At 34.1% G+C, this 12,895-nt stretch overlaps 1 long non-coding RNA gene across 1 annotated transcript in view; it reads right to left on the bottom strand.

Moving 5' to 3' along the window:
- LOC144366358 (uncharacterized) overlaps positions 1–12,678 on the bottom strand; it is a 57,120-nt gene extending 44,442 nt beyond the window's left edge. Inside the window, exon 1 of the long non-coding RNA XR_013425430.1 lies at positions 12,623–12,678. This is a non-coding gene — a long non-coding RNA (uncharacterized LOC144366358). The remainder of the gene's footprint in view (positions 1–12,622) is intronic.
- Positions 12,679–12,895: the final 217 nt, after the last annotated feature.

Below are 12,895 nucleotides of genomic sequence, written 5' to 3'. Positions count from 1 at the left end.
CTGCTGTAAACATTGATGTGGCTGTGTCCCTGTAGTAGAGAAAAGGGGTGAAAAATTTTGTGAACATTTGAGATGATAGATAGGAATTTCTACCTTGGATGTGAGTGTTTATGCATGAATTTCAGTCTTCAGATTAGACTTTATTAGACTCATGTTTTATGGGGAGGCAGCCAATTCCTCCCTAAGGGGTTCTTCTTCCTGCCAAGGAGGATATAAGCCACCTAAGAAATTTAAGTCCAGAAAAATTAGTGAAGAACAAAAGACAAAGTCGGAAATTAGGTTTAAAGGATGGAGCGCCTGATATATTCCACATAGAGCAAGGGGTAGACCATTAGAAAAGGGCTCCCCTGGTTTATTTAAGGGAGTGCATCAAAGGCAGGGGTAAGGTTTCAAGGGTGGAGTCTTGCTTCTCTTGCTTCTTGATGTCTTGCAGACAGCAGGGTGATTGGCATCTTGGCAGGTCACACTCATCACAGAGGGGCTGGGTGTTTAAGTGGTTGTAGCTGATCACCCCATCTCTGGTGCTGTGTAGGACCAGGCAGAGCAGAATAGAGTTCACAATGTGTCTGGGCAGTCAACCAGAGGAAATGTCCACTGGAAATTCCCAGACACCAGATTATCCTATTCACTAGGCTGTGATACGAAATGTGGTCCACACACAGCCCATGGACGGCTCTCAACAATGTTTCATATGACTTGTTAAGCAAAATTAATATTTTAAGTTGCTAAAGTAATTTCTATTGGTATTTAATGTAGATAATAAAAAACCGAGCAAAATTGAGCAAATACTATTTTTTTTAAACCAAAGAATGAACCCAGGGTAGCTTAATCACTGAGCAATTTTTCAAGCCCTTTTTAATTTTAATTTTTAATTTTATTTTGAGATAGGGTCTTGTTAACTTGCTTAGGGTCTTTCTAAGTTGCTGAGGCTGGCTTTGAATGTTCAGTCCTTCTGCCTCAGCCTCCTGAACCTCTGGGATTTCAGGTGTGTGCCACTGCGCTTGGCTCAGTTCAAATACATTTTTAGCATATTTCTTCAAATAGCCTTTAACAAAGAAATAGTACATTCTGTTATTTAACTTTGTTTTATTTTCTCAAGTAACTGACCGACTAGACAGTCTTTTCCTGGTGAAATCTGTTACCTGAATTATATGTATTATGCATGCATTAAAATAAACATTAATTCTAAATGCAAAGTTTTATGTTTAAGTATTGATTAAAGTAATAGATGCAGTTTTCTTCAGTAAATATTCATATAAATGTGTGTCTATTATCATGTTGGCAATGATTACACATGACCTAGTAAAACCAGTCTTAGAATACTTTTCCATAAAATTATGTTTCTAAAACCCATTATTTTTACCATTTTCAGAGTATTTAGGGAATATTCTTAGTCAGTAAAAAGTAAGGTTATTGTAATCTGCATATGGAATGTACCCCAAATCCCAAGTATGAAGCAAAATCTCCAATGCAGATGTTTAGAAGTGGGGATTTTAGGAGTGACTCTATCATGAGAGCATTGATCTCATCAGTGGGATAATCCATTGATGGCTGCATGTACTGTAGGTCAGTGAGACCCATTTGGAGGAAGTAGATCATTGAGAGGAATGCTGTGGATGAGTACAACTGTCTCTGAACCCTTCAATTTTTCTCCCTCTGCTTCCTGATAGCCATTACTGAAGCCATTTTCCTCTGTCTCACCCTTCCCAACGATGTTTTTGCCTTGGAGCATACTGTGTATTATGGTTTGAATGTCCCCAACGATCATGTGTGAGACAATGCAAGAAGGTTCAGCGGAGAAATGATTGGGTTGTAAAAGTGTTAACACAATCAGTGAAATAATGCCCTGATAGGGATTAACTGAGTGATAACTGAAGAGGTAGGGTGTGGCTGGAGGAGTTAGGAATTAGGGCTTGGGTGTATATATTTGTATCTGGTACATGGAGACCTCTCTCTGCTTCTGATCACCATGTGAGATACTTCCCTCTGCCACATTCTTCTGCCATGATGTTCTCCCTCACTTCGAGTCCCGAGTAATAGGGTTGGCCTTCTAGGAACTAAAACCTCTGAAACTGTGAGTGCTCAGATAAACTTTTCTGGCTTTAAAATAGTTCTGATCAGATGTTTTAGTCATAGCATGAAAAAGTTGGCTCAAACACTGTCTATGGACTGAGACTCTGAAACAATGAGCCTAAACTCTTTTATTCTAGGTTATTTATTTATTTTTGTGGTGCTAGAGAGTGAACGGACCTTGAGCATGCAAGGCAAGCACTCTACCAACCGAGCAGTATCCCCAGCCCTCCAAGTTGTTCTTATCAGGCATTTTGGTCACAACAATAAAAGACTGACAAATATATGTGTACTTTCTCTTTGAGAGAAAGTCAAATGTGACAACACATTAATAATATAGCTGAAAGCTATGTAAATTTTCATGGCATTAATCTCTAAATTTTCTGTAGGCTTCAGATTTTTCCAAAATGAATTTAGAATAAATTAAACATAAAATTATATATACACAATTAAGGGATGTTATGTTTCTGTTAAAATAGATATGATTCATATTAATATTTCCATTTCAAATTAACAATAGGTAACTGTAACACTGAACATTTATATCTTTGCCTCTACTGTGTTTCCTTTATATTTTTAATGCAGTGGTTTTCAGAATTTTCTTGAATAAAAATGATAGTTGATGTCTTTTTTCCTCATGGAGCTGTAGGTAGGCAAGATTTTATCTCCATCATGAAGTTCAGCTTTAGTATTGCTAACTTTAAACTTCAAAAGTCACTAGAGTAATCCATCTAGTCGTAAATGAACTGAGAAAGACAAGCTTTGTAATGCCTATTTTAAATGACTATTATAAGTTCACTATATCTCAGAAAAGCAATAATTTTGCTACCATTCACAACAGTCAGAAATACATTTTCTGTGCAGGGAAATTTTATATTTCTTTCAAAGTTATACTTGGTAGAGTTCTTTGAGGCTATATTTTAGTAGTTACATGACTTACTCCCACCATTAGGAACAGACCATATATTATTTCTCATAGTAATAAAAAAAGTTATTTGATATAAAAATACTTATATACTAATATAATTCTGAAGTGATATTAAATTATTCTGAAAAATATTAAACATGTCAATCTATTTAAAAAACAGACATTAAAACAATGTACATGTTAACATATATTGGTATATATGTAGTGTTTTTAACTGGAATGTTAAAGAATAATATAGAATAATATAGTGATTTTATGAACATTTACACTTCTGGATTGAAATTAATAAACATTATAACCTGAATAACTTTTAAATTTTGGAATGTTTGTGGGTATACATGAAAAGAGAGAGGGGGATAATAAGGGAGGAGAGAGAAACTCTTATCAGTGGTTGCTAAGAGTGGCAGTGATGTCAAGAATGACCATGTGTGGAAACACTCTGAAGAGACAGAAATGTTCCACATTTTGAGGGAGGAAGGGTTGATCAAGGTTATACATTGTCTAAAGGCCATTAGAATGTATTTGCATTTTTATTAAGTCTCAATATTGGTAACTTTAAAACTATGACACCTTTCCCATCTTCATTTAAAATTGAAGAAATCAATTGAGCCACAAAATAGTAAATGGATGAGGACTTACTGTCAGGTGCCCAGTAGATCTCCAGCCATATACTAACAGTAAAAGATATTCTAAAGAACCTGCAGAAGTAGACTATTATTTTTGTGTGTCCTTGACTTGGTTTGGAACATAGTTTCCAGTTAGAGGAACACTGTTAAAAATCAGAATGTGTGGCCATAACTATGTATTCAGCAGCTATTGAAAGGAATATTGTTCATGTACAGATAAATAATGAAGATTATTCTCAGGAATATTCTTTGAAATTTTATGCTGATTGTTTAGGAAGAGAGAAAAAAAATGGTGGATAGACTAAGTAGGACTGAGGTTATTACAACCTGTGCCAGGATGGTAAAATAAAACACTTAAATTTTTTGGAAGGAAAAGTAGATAAAATGAAATAAACAATGCAGCATTGTATGTATCTTAAAAGTACACAAGATTTCTTTTGGGGGACTTGTGGCAGATTCCAGATCTTGAAAGGTTTTGTTGTTTTCTCCTCAAAGCAGAAATATTCTTTTTAATGTGTAGCTAAATGTAAAAAAAATTAGCATGATCTTTAAGTTTCAAGAATAAAGAAAATAGCAAATCAAATTAATTAAGACACATTCACTTACAGGTCATCTGCCAACCTCCACCACCTACTGGCTTGGAATTTAATGACCAGAAGAAGTTTAAAAAATAAAAAATACTCTTGGCCTGAATAGGTGGCAGTTGGAAAAACCACTGAATACGACCCAGGAATCTCAAAGAGGTACATAGTCAATGAAACAAAGCTGTTAAAAAATTCCCTAAAATAAAGATAAAATAAAAACATGATCTGAAAGAAATTTATATTAAACTATGGAGTTGAGGGATGAGGAAAAAGAGAAAGAAGAGGAAACAAAGGAGAAATGAATGTAGAGATGTGAGAGAGCAGGAAGAAAACTTATAAAAGTGATATTTACATTAGCTTGGCATTAAAATTGCAGCAACTAAGTTAAATCCACAATTTTCACAAATTAAAAGCAGGTTATTAGAGTAAATTAAAAAGAATGGTATGTTCTTTATAAGAAATGGATTTAGAACATATAGCCTAAAAGGTTGAATGAAAAATTCTACAAAAAATTTAAAAATTGAGATCAAGCTATAATCAAAATATTTTGTTTTTAAAGTAAATTTATAAAGGCTGAGGATATGCCTCAGTGGTCTAGTGCCCTGAGTTTGATCCCTGGTTAAAAAAAAAAAAAGACAAAAGTAAGTTGATAAGCAATATTTAAACTTTAATCTATAGCTTTTTTTTTTTTTTCTCAACTATCTAGCTATAATGATGAGGAATTCATCTGTAGGTGCCTTTATTGACTTTCTGCAATGATAACAGAGAGTCTTGGAAGGTCTCAAAGAGGATAGGGGGAGGGACTTGTAATAGGATTTGGAGGTGCTAGATCTCTGGGAGAGAGTTCACAGTAGCAGAGCTCTGCTGTAGCTGGGATGCTCTTAGGATGCAAAGAAAGTCCTTTGTCATATTGATAATTCTATCTGGAAGGTAAGAGGAAGGAAGAGAGGCTAAAGTTTGACCGGTAAAGCAGTGGTGGCTCTTACATCAGTGAGGACAGGGCATTTGTCCTTTCTGTGGCTGGGACATTGGTCATAAGGCATCTGTGTTCAGAAATGGTTACAAAGCCGTCTTACTCCATCATATTCATTCTGTGGACTTCTCTGATGTTGGTGTTCGGTGAAATGGATTTTTCAATAGGAGGGCGCCACAATCTAACTCTGAGTACCAGGCTAGCTTCCAGCTGTCATTGTCTGATTGTCTTTTACTCAAAATCTTAACAAAGGAAAGAAGAAAGGTTGATATCAGTGTGCAACACAACCATCTTAGGAAATTAGAACTGTTGATGCTGTACATTCACTCTGGTGTATAATCTGGGGATGTGACACCCATAAATGCCACTAAATCAGAGAGGAGGGTAAACTATACTAAAGGATTATAATGGATAATTGTTAAGTAACAAGAGTTGGAAGCTAGACTTCCTTAGTCTAAATCTAGATTGTGCACTCTTCTATCTGAGTTAAGTTGGTATTTCCTTAACCTCAGTATGTTTAAGTACCCTTTCTCTAATGGAGATAAATTCATGATGCCGTTATGAAGACTACATGAATATATAGACAGAAATTGTTTAATAAGTGGTCAAGACAAAATCAACAATATACAAATGCTTATTTAAAAAAATATTTTAAGACTAGAAATGAAATAACATAAGACCAAGAGATATACAGAATAATAACATTGTAAAAGACATATACACTATGGAACATAAATTCTGAACAGGTTTATGGCTAATAGCATACTGATAAGTCAGAAAAGTTACCATGTGTGGTGGCTGGGGTCCTGGGACAGTGACTAACACCTTTCCTCAGGTTCTCAGATTATCCTCATCCAGTATTTCAATGATAGTGTTTTGTATGTGCACACTAAGAATTGATATTTGATTAGTAATTCCTAATGTGAAAGTTCCATTTTTGTAGGAAAACATAAGCATAGTTAACTTATTTGGAAACTATGTGTTTTGGTCAGTTCTATGTCACTGTGACCAAAATACCTGACCAAACAACTTAGAAGAGAAAAAGTTTATTTTGGCTCATGGATTCAGAAGTTCAGTTTTTGGAGAGTCTACTCCACAGCTCTAAGTCCAAGATGAGACAGAACTTCATGGAAGGAGAACTCAGCTCAGGACACAGCATCCAGGACCAGAGAGAGAGTTCTATTTACCAGAGACAAAATATAAACCACATAAGTACACTCCAGTGACCTATTGCTTCCAGCCACACCCTACTTGCCTACAGTTACCACCCACTTAAACCACAGCAGTGGATTAACACAGTAATTATGGTTCTCATCATCTAATCCTTTAACCTCTGAGCATTCTTGCATTGCCTCACACAGGAGTTTTTCCTGTACATCTCTTATCTAAACCATAACGCAATGTAAATACCCATCAAAAGGAGAGTGAATACTTATCAGATTAAGTCATTTAAAATGGATAATAGATAAGATTTGTTTTTTAACTTACACAAAGAGAAGTTTTGTATGGATCAAGTTGATCTTCTTTGTTATATTTAAATGATAAAATATGATTTAACTACAAAACTGAATTAACTAATGCTACAATTATCAGATGAAATGTATTTTAAAAATATATAGAGGAGAACAAAGCAAGTTACAGATCATCTGTTGTGTAATACTGAGTTGTAAAATTTGAATACACAAAATATTATTTGGAATACACAGATATTGTTTGTAATACACAAAATATTGTATATAGCTAAGAATAATTACTCTCATTAAATGTTTTGCAAGCATCATGAGAAGATATTGAGTTGTGGTTGCACCTCAGTGAGTGGAAGTGAACAGAGCTTTCTAGCTAAGTACCCACTTAAAAAAAAATTGGTTCTTTTCAGTTGTACATGACAGCAGAATACATTTTAATATAATTATACAAGCATTTAATATATTTTATTCTAGTTAGGATCCCCTTTTTTTAAGTTGTAGATGAGCATCATATCTTTATTTTTATTTATTTATTTTTATGTGGTGCTGAGGACCAACTCAGTGTCTCATATGTGCTAGGCAAGTGCTCTACCACTGAACTACAACCCCAGTCCAGGAGTCCATTCTTATAGATGTACATAATGGTGGGATTTACTGTAAGGTTTCCACATGTATATATAGGAAAATTATGTTAGATTCATTTTACTGTCTTTCCTTTCTCTATCCCTCCTCCCTTCCATTTCCCATTGTCTAATCTACTTAATTTCTATTCTTCCCCTCATTCACCTTGTGGTTTAGCTTTTAGATATCAGAGAATCCATTTGACCTTTACTTCCATGGATGGGCTTATTTCACTTAGCATGATAGTCTCCAGTTCCATTCATTTACCAGCAAATGCCATAATTGCATTCTTCTTTAAGGCTGAGAAATATTCCATTGTGTATATGAACTGTAATTTTTTTTATCCATTCATCTGTTGAAGGGCACCTAAGTTGGTTCCATAGTTTAACTATTGTGAATTGGGCTGCTATAAACATTGTTCCAGCTGCATCACTGTACTGTACTGATTTCAATTCCTTTGGATAAATACTGAGGAGTGGGATAGCTGGATCAAATTGTGGTCCCATTCTAAGTTTTCTTAAGAATCTCGGTACTGCTTTCTGTAGTGGTTGCAGCAATTTGCATCAGTCCCACCAGCAATGTACCAGTGTACCTTTTTAACCCACATCCTAGCAAACTTTTATCGTTACTTATATTCTTGATAATTGCCTTTTGAACTAGAATGAGTTGGAATCTCAGTGTAGTTTTAATTTGAATTTCTCTAATTGCTAGAGATATTGAACATATTTTTCATATATTTGTTAATCATTCATATTTCTTCTTCTGAGAAATAATTCTTTGGTTCCTTTGCTCATTTATTAGTTAAACTATTTGTGGTTTTGTTTTGTTTTGTTTTTGGTGTTAAATTTTTTTTAGTTCTTTATATATCCTGGAGATTAATGCTTTATCTGAGGTACAGGTGGCAAAGATTTCCTCCTATTTGGTAAGCTTTCTTTTTCCGTTCTTGATTATTTCCTTTGCTGTGAATATTTTTCTTAGGTTGATACCATCTCAGTTATTGATTATTGATTTTATTCCTTGCACCTTAGGAGTATTGTTAAGGAAGTCAGTCCCTGAGCTGATATGTTGAAATGTTGGGCCTCCATTTTTTTTTCTAGTATGTAAGTACCCACTTGTGGGTAACTCAGAGCAAATGGTGCTGACTTGACTGATGAACCATCCATTCACATGCCTCTTCCTCTTTTCTAAACTCCTCTATGGCTCTATGTGTTCTTTCCTAAACATGAATAAAGTTAAGGGTAGCCACGTGACCCAGATCTGGTAAAGTGTTCTCTATAGAGGATTTTCTGAGACAGTTGTATTTTCATGATAAAATGAATGACATTGCTACTAAATCCTCTTTTACCCTTCAGTCTGAGAGTTGATAAGTGATCAGGACAACTATCTTAAAACTGAGGAAAGGGCTGGGATAACAGCATGAACTCTAACCACAATGAAATTGAACTGCTAAAATAATTCCGTAAATACTTATCTCTAGACATGTTCTTATTAAGAAAAATATGTCTCAATCAAGGCTACTTAGGTTCTCTGTTGCTTTAAGCTAAACATATTTATCACTTATGCATTACTGAACTTCCTTAAGGCTTGGTTGTTTGTCAACTAATGGCTGTATAATGCATGCATCTTCATGGGTGTTTTTGAAAATTAAATAAAATAAGGTCCTTAACTGTCTTATTTCAGTGTGTGCCATAGTATAAGATCTCAATAAATATTATTTAAAATAAATTAAATTTGAGTTTAGAGAGGAAAGAACACTTAATGGAAGCATTGATATATTTATGATGTTAATGAATGTGAAGTTACTTTCTATAAGGCAATTGAGAGAAACCTGAGAGACAGAGAATATTCAAAGTTGACAATGTTGTTATTAAGATCTCTATGATAGACTGTACTTTCCTTCCATCTTTTTCTTGAATTCAAAGTGCATAGCCTATTCATCTTTAGTCAACAGTGCTTGGAACAAGAAAAGATGTCTGTGTGTGAAAATTAAGAGGACAAGTGAGGCTGTGGGCCTTGATAGCAGTAACATAACGTTAAATGCATATTCTTAAACATGCAAATTATAATCAGTCAATTAAACTTTGGAAGAATATGCCCAGCAAAATTTTATGATTATTGGTATTTATTTTGTTAATTATTTATTTTTTAAAAACATATGAGCTGGGCAACCTTTGACTCCTCTCATAAAATAACTAGAAATTATAGGAACATTTTATGTTTCCTTGTTCATTTTAAGAAAAGATAGAAAAGAGATTGCATTTCTTATCAGAATACATAGAAATTATGTAAAGTCTTGGGAAAAAACACTATTTATTACTATTTTCTAGTTTTGAAATGATTTTGTTTAATTATTAGAGAAATCACAAATTGGATTTCTCCTTGTCAGTACAATCTCACTCATCACAAAGTTTCTGTCTCTTGTGAAATAAAGAATGTTACCACTCCAGTAAAATCAAAGACAAATGAAATCAGGTCAGCACCTGTTCACACTCCAACTCTTTTTCAGAAAATAGAAACCAGACAACTCTGTGAGATGTCATGCTTAATAGAAAGGCCTAGCCATTCAGAAAAAGAGTTCATACATCAGTTGAGAGAAGTAAGAAAACTAAAATGAAGTACCTACCTTTTATTCCACAATATTTTTCTCAAAGAAATGCAGAATGACATAGATACAGACACAGTTCATCAAAATTACTGACTTTCTGGAAAATCACAATCAACCTGATATGATTTAAAAGGACAGAGTTTTCACCAAGTGTGTCAAGGGTATACTATTTAGATCTGACACAAAATATGTTTAGCATAGTCCTCCATAAAATCAACATTTGGTCCAAAAGGGTAGTTGAAGTACATAATATTAATCAAACATATTAACCAAACACATTTTGTGAATGAAACTTATTGAGGTAACACTACATGTCTGTGTTTTGGAAGAACATATTAAGCCTATAGCCAATGAATTCTCAATTCATATCTCAAGGTAATGGGGTAACATAATGAAAATTTCAGAAGACCTCTGTAAATTTCATCCACCATAGTAACATCAAGAACATGGTAAAAATTGTCAGACCAAAAAACCTTTAACTCTGAAAATTAACTAGGGGTTTGCATCAACCCAGGAGCATTTAACCAAGAAAAACAACTAAATCTCAGCATGAACACTGAAATGGTGGCATTATAATTTACCCTACTCCTGCTTCTGGATCTCAAATCTACTGCAGCCTTGAAAATTAATAGCCCATATTCCTGGTACTAGAAGCAGGAAAACAAGACTTGAGTTTTTTCAAACATTCATTCCCAAAGAAAATTCATCATTTAAACTGGCTGCCATTCACTGACAGACCCCATTTGAAAAGTTTGTATTTATTTGACCTACTGCTAAAAGTTTCTGGGGAAGGATTGCCCATTTGTCAAATGTCTTAATATCATAGCTGCCTGAGCCGATGGATAGTAGTTAGGACAAACAATAAACTCACCGTAAGTCATAAAAACAAAAGGTGATGAGAAAAAGCTGATGCCCATAGTAGATCCCAAAAGCACTGACATATTCCTCAGACTCTAGGGTTCACATTTATAAATAAAATCTAAGCTTTTTTTTTTCACTTAAGAAGAACAAATTAACATTAAAACAAGGAAAGAAATAAAGATAAGTGAAAATTAATAAAATTCATAATAATAATTTTAAAAAACACTAGTGGCAATCATAAAATTAGAACTTTGTTTCTTGTGAGAAATCAACAAAATTTCAAAACTTTTGGCCAGATTTATCAATAAAAAAATCCAAGTGACCAAAATCAGAAATGATAAAGAGGATATTACTTCTGTATTATAGAAACAAAAATGCATGATTAAGGAGTAATATGAAAAATGGTATTATTACTTACATAGTGTAGAAAAATTCCTAGAAAATCAATAGCTAATGAAATTAACTTAATAAGAGATAAAATCTAAGTATGTTTGAACATAAGTAAAAGATTTAGTACTAAAAAATCTTACCACACAGAAAATCTCAGAATATCATGGTTTTAAGAAGAAACTAAGAAAATTCCTTCATAAACCATCTCTAAAATAGAAGTCTGAGGAAATGTTTCTTAAGTCAATGAGGTCAGTATTTCCCAAAACTTAGGTATCAGAAAAAATAAATTTCAGTCAATTTTCCTTTGTGAATATGGAACAAAAATATTCAATAATGTCTAGAAATATATACAATGTCTAGAAAATGTACACTAATGACAAGTAGGATTTAGGTCTGGAATTCAAGTTTTATTCAGCATAAGAAAATCTTTTAATGTTACAAAGCACATTAATGAATAAAAAAGATATGCATACAAACACCCAAAACACATTCTAATATTAACAGTTAAAACAACAATAACAACAACAAAAAATGTCTGACAAAACCTAATTACCTTTCTTGATTAAAACACTCCACAACCTAGTACCAAAAGGGAACTACTACCATCTGCTTAAGGAATTTACAAAAATAAGCAAATAAACAAAGAAGTAGCATCATAATAGTGAAAGACTAAAAGTTTTCCCTTAAAGATATGGAGCAAGACAGGGATGTTTGGTCTTGCTATTTCTCAGTTTTGTAGTGTGTTCTATAGACAGAGCATTTGAGCAAGAAGGCAACCATATTAGAACAATGTAAAACTATTTGCATTTGTTCTAATTTTACATACAGAAAATTCTAAAAAGAATAACCGGTATGGTGGTGCATGCATTTAAATCCAGCTCATTAGAAGTCTAAGGCAGGGGGGTGACAAGTTTGGGGTAACCTAGTGAGATCTTGTTTCAAAATAAAAAGAAATAGAACTGAGGTTGTAGCTCAGTGTTATACTGCCTCTGATTTCAATCTCTACTACTGAAAGAAAAAATAAAGAGTAAGAGTGTAAGGAAAATAAAAAGGAGGCACAGAGACAAGATGCAGAGGCAGAAGAAATGACTTCCTGTCTAAATGACCACATTTATTTATACCAAGAGGTCATTAGTGCCATAATTACGTTATTATTTATTGTATCAGTAAGGTTGATGATTCCGCACTTACATTCTACAGTTACAGTATGCAAACTTAGGTGCAGTTCTCAAAAAAATCGATAGTCTGAAGTTACCATTAGGTTGGCAAGTCCAGGAGCACAGGGGCTTTGTGAAACATTGTAGTTATCTGGCAAGCAAGTTCTTTTATTCCCAGAAGCTTTGTGCCTGAGATCAAGGTTGAGGCTGAAAATATTCTAGCACAGAGCCTCCTCATTGCCACTGCAGCAAGACAGTGCACATGTATTAGTTATCTTACTAGTTCCTAGGAGAAACTGCAGAACATTCTAAGCATGGGAAACAGGATACCTCTTACTCACCAGGAGTTTGCTCACCAGCGGAATGTTTTCCTGTATATTTCCATGGTCAGAATCCTTACATAAGAGACAGAGAGAGGTCAGAATCCTTATATAAGAGACACACATACAGAGAGAGAGAGAGAGAGAGAGGGCGGGGGGGAGGGGTGAGGATGACCAGTGCGTGCCACTCTCACACACACAAAAGAATAAAAGAGATAGTAGACAGATCCAGCAAGGTCTTTCTATGGTCTAGAAATAAACAACTCAAAAATAAAATTAAGAAAATAATTTCAC

The sequence above is a fragment of the Ictidomys tridecemlineatus genome, chromosome 1 (assembly GCF_052094955.1).
Source record: "Ictidomys tridecemlineatus isolate mIctTri1 chromosome 1, mIctTri1.hap1, whole genome shotgun sequence".
Classification (NCBI taxonomy): Eukaryota; Metazoa; Chordata; class Mammalia; order Rodentia; family Sciuridae; genus Ictidomys; species Ictidomys tridecemlineatus.
Note: the sequence above shows the minus strand (reverse complement) of the source record. Positions and strands in the feature narration are given on the sequence as shown.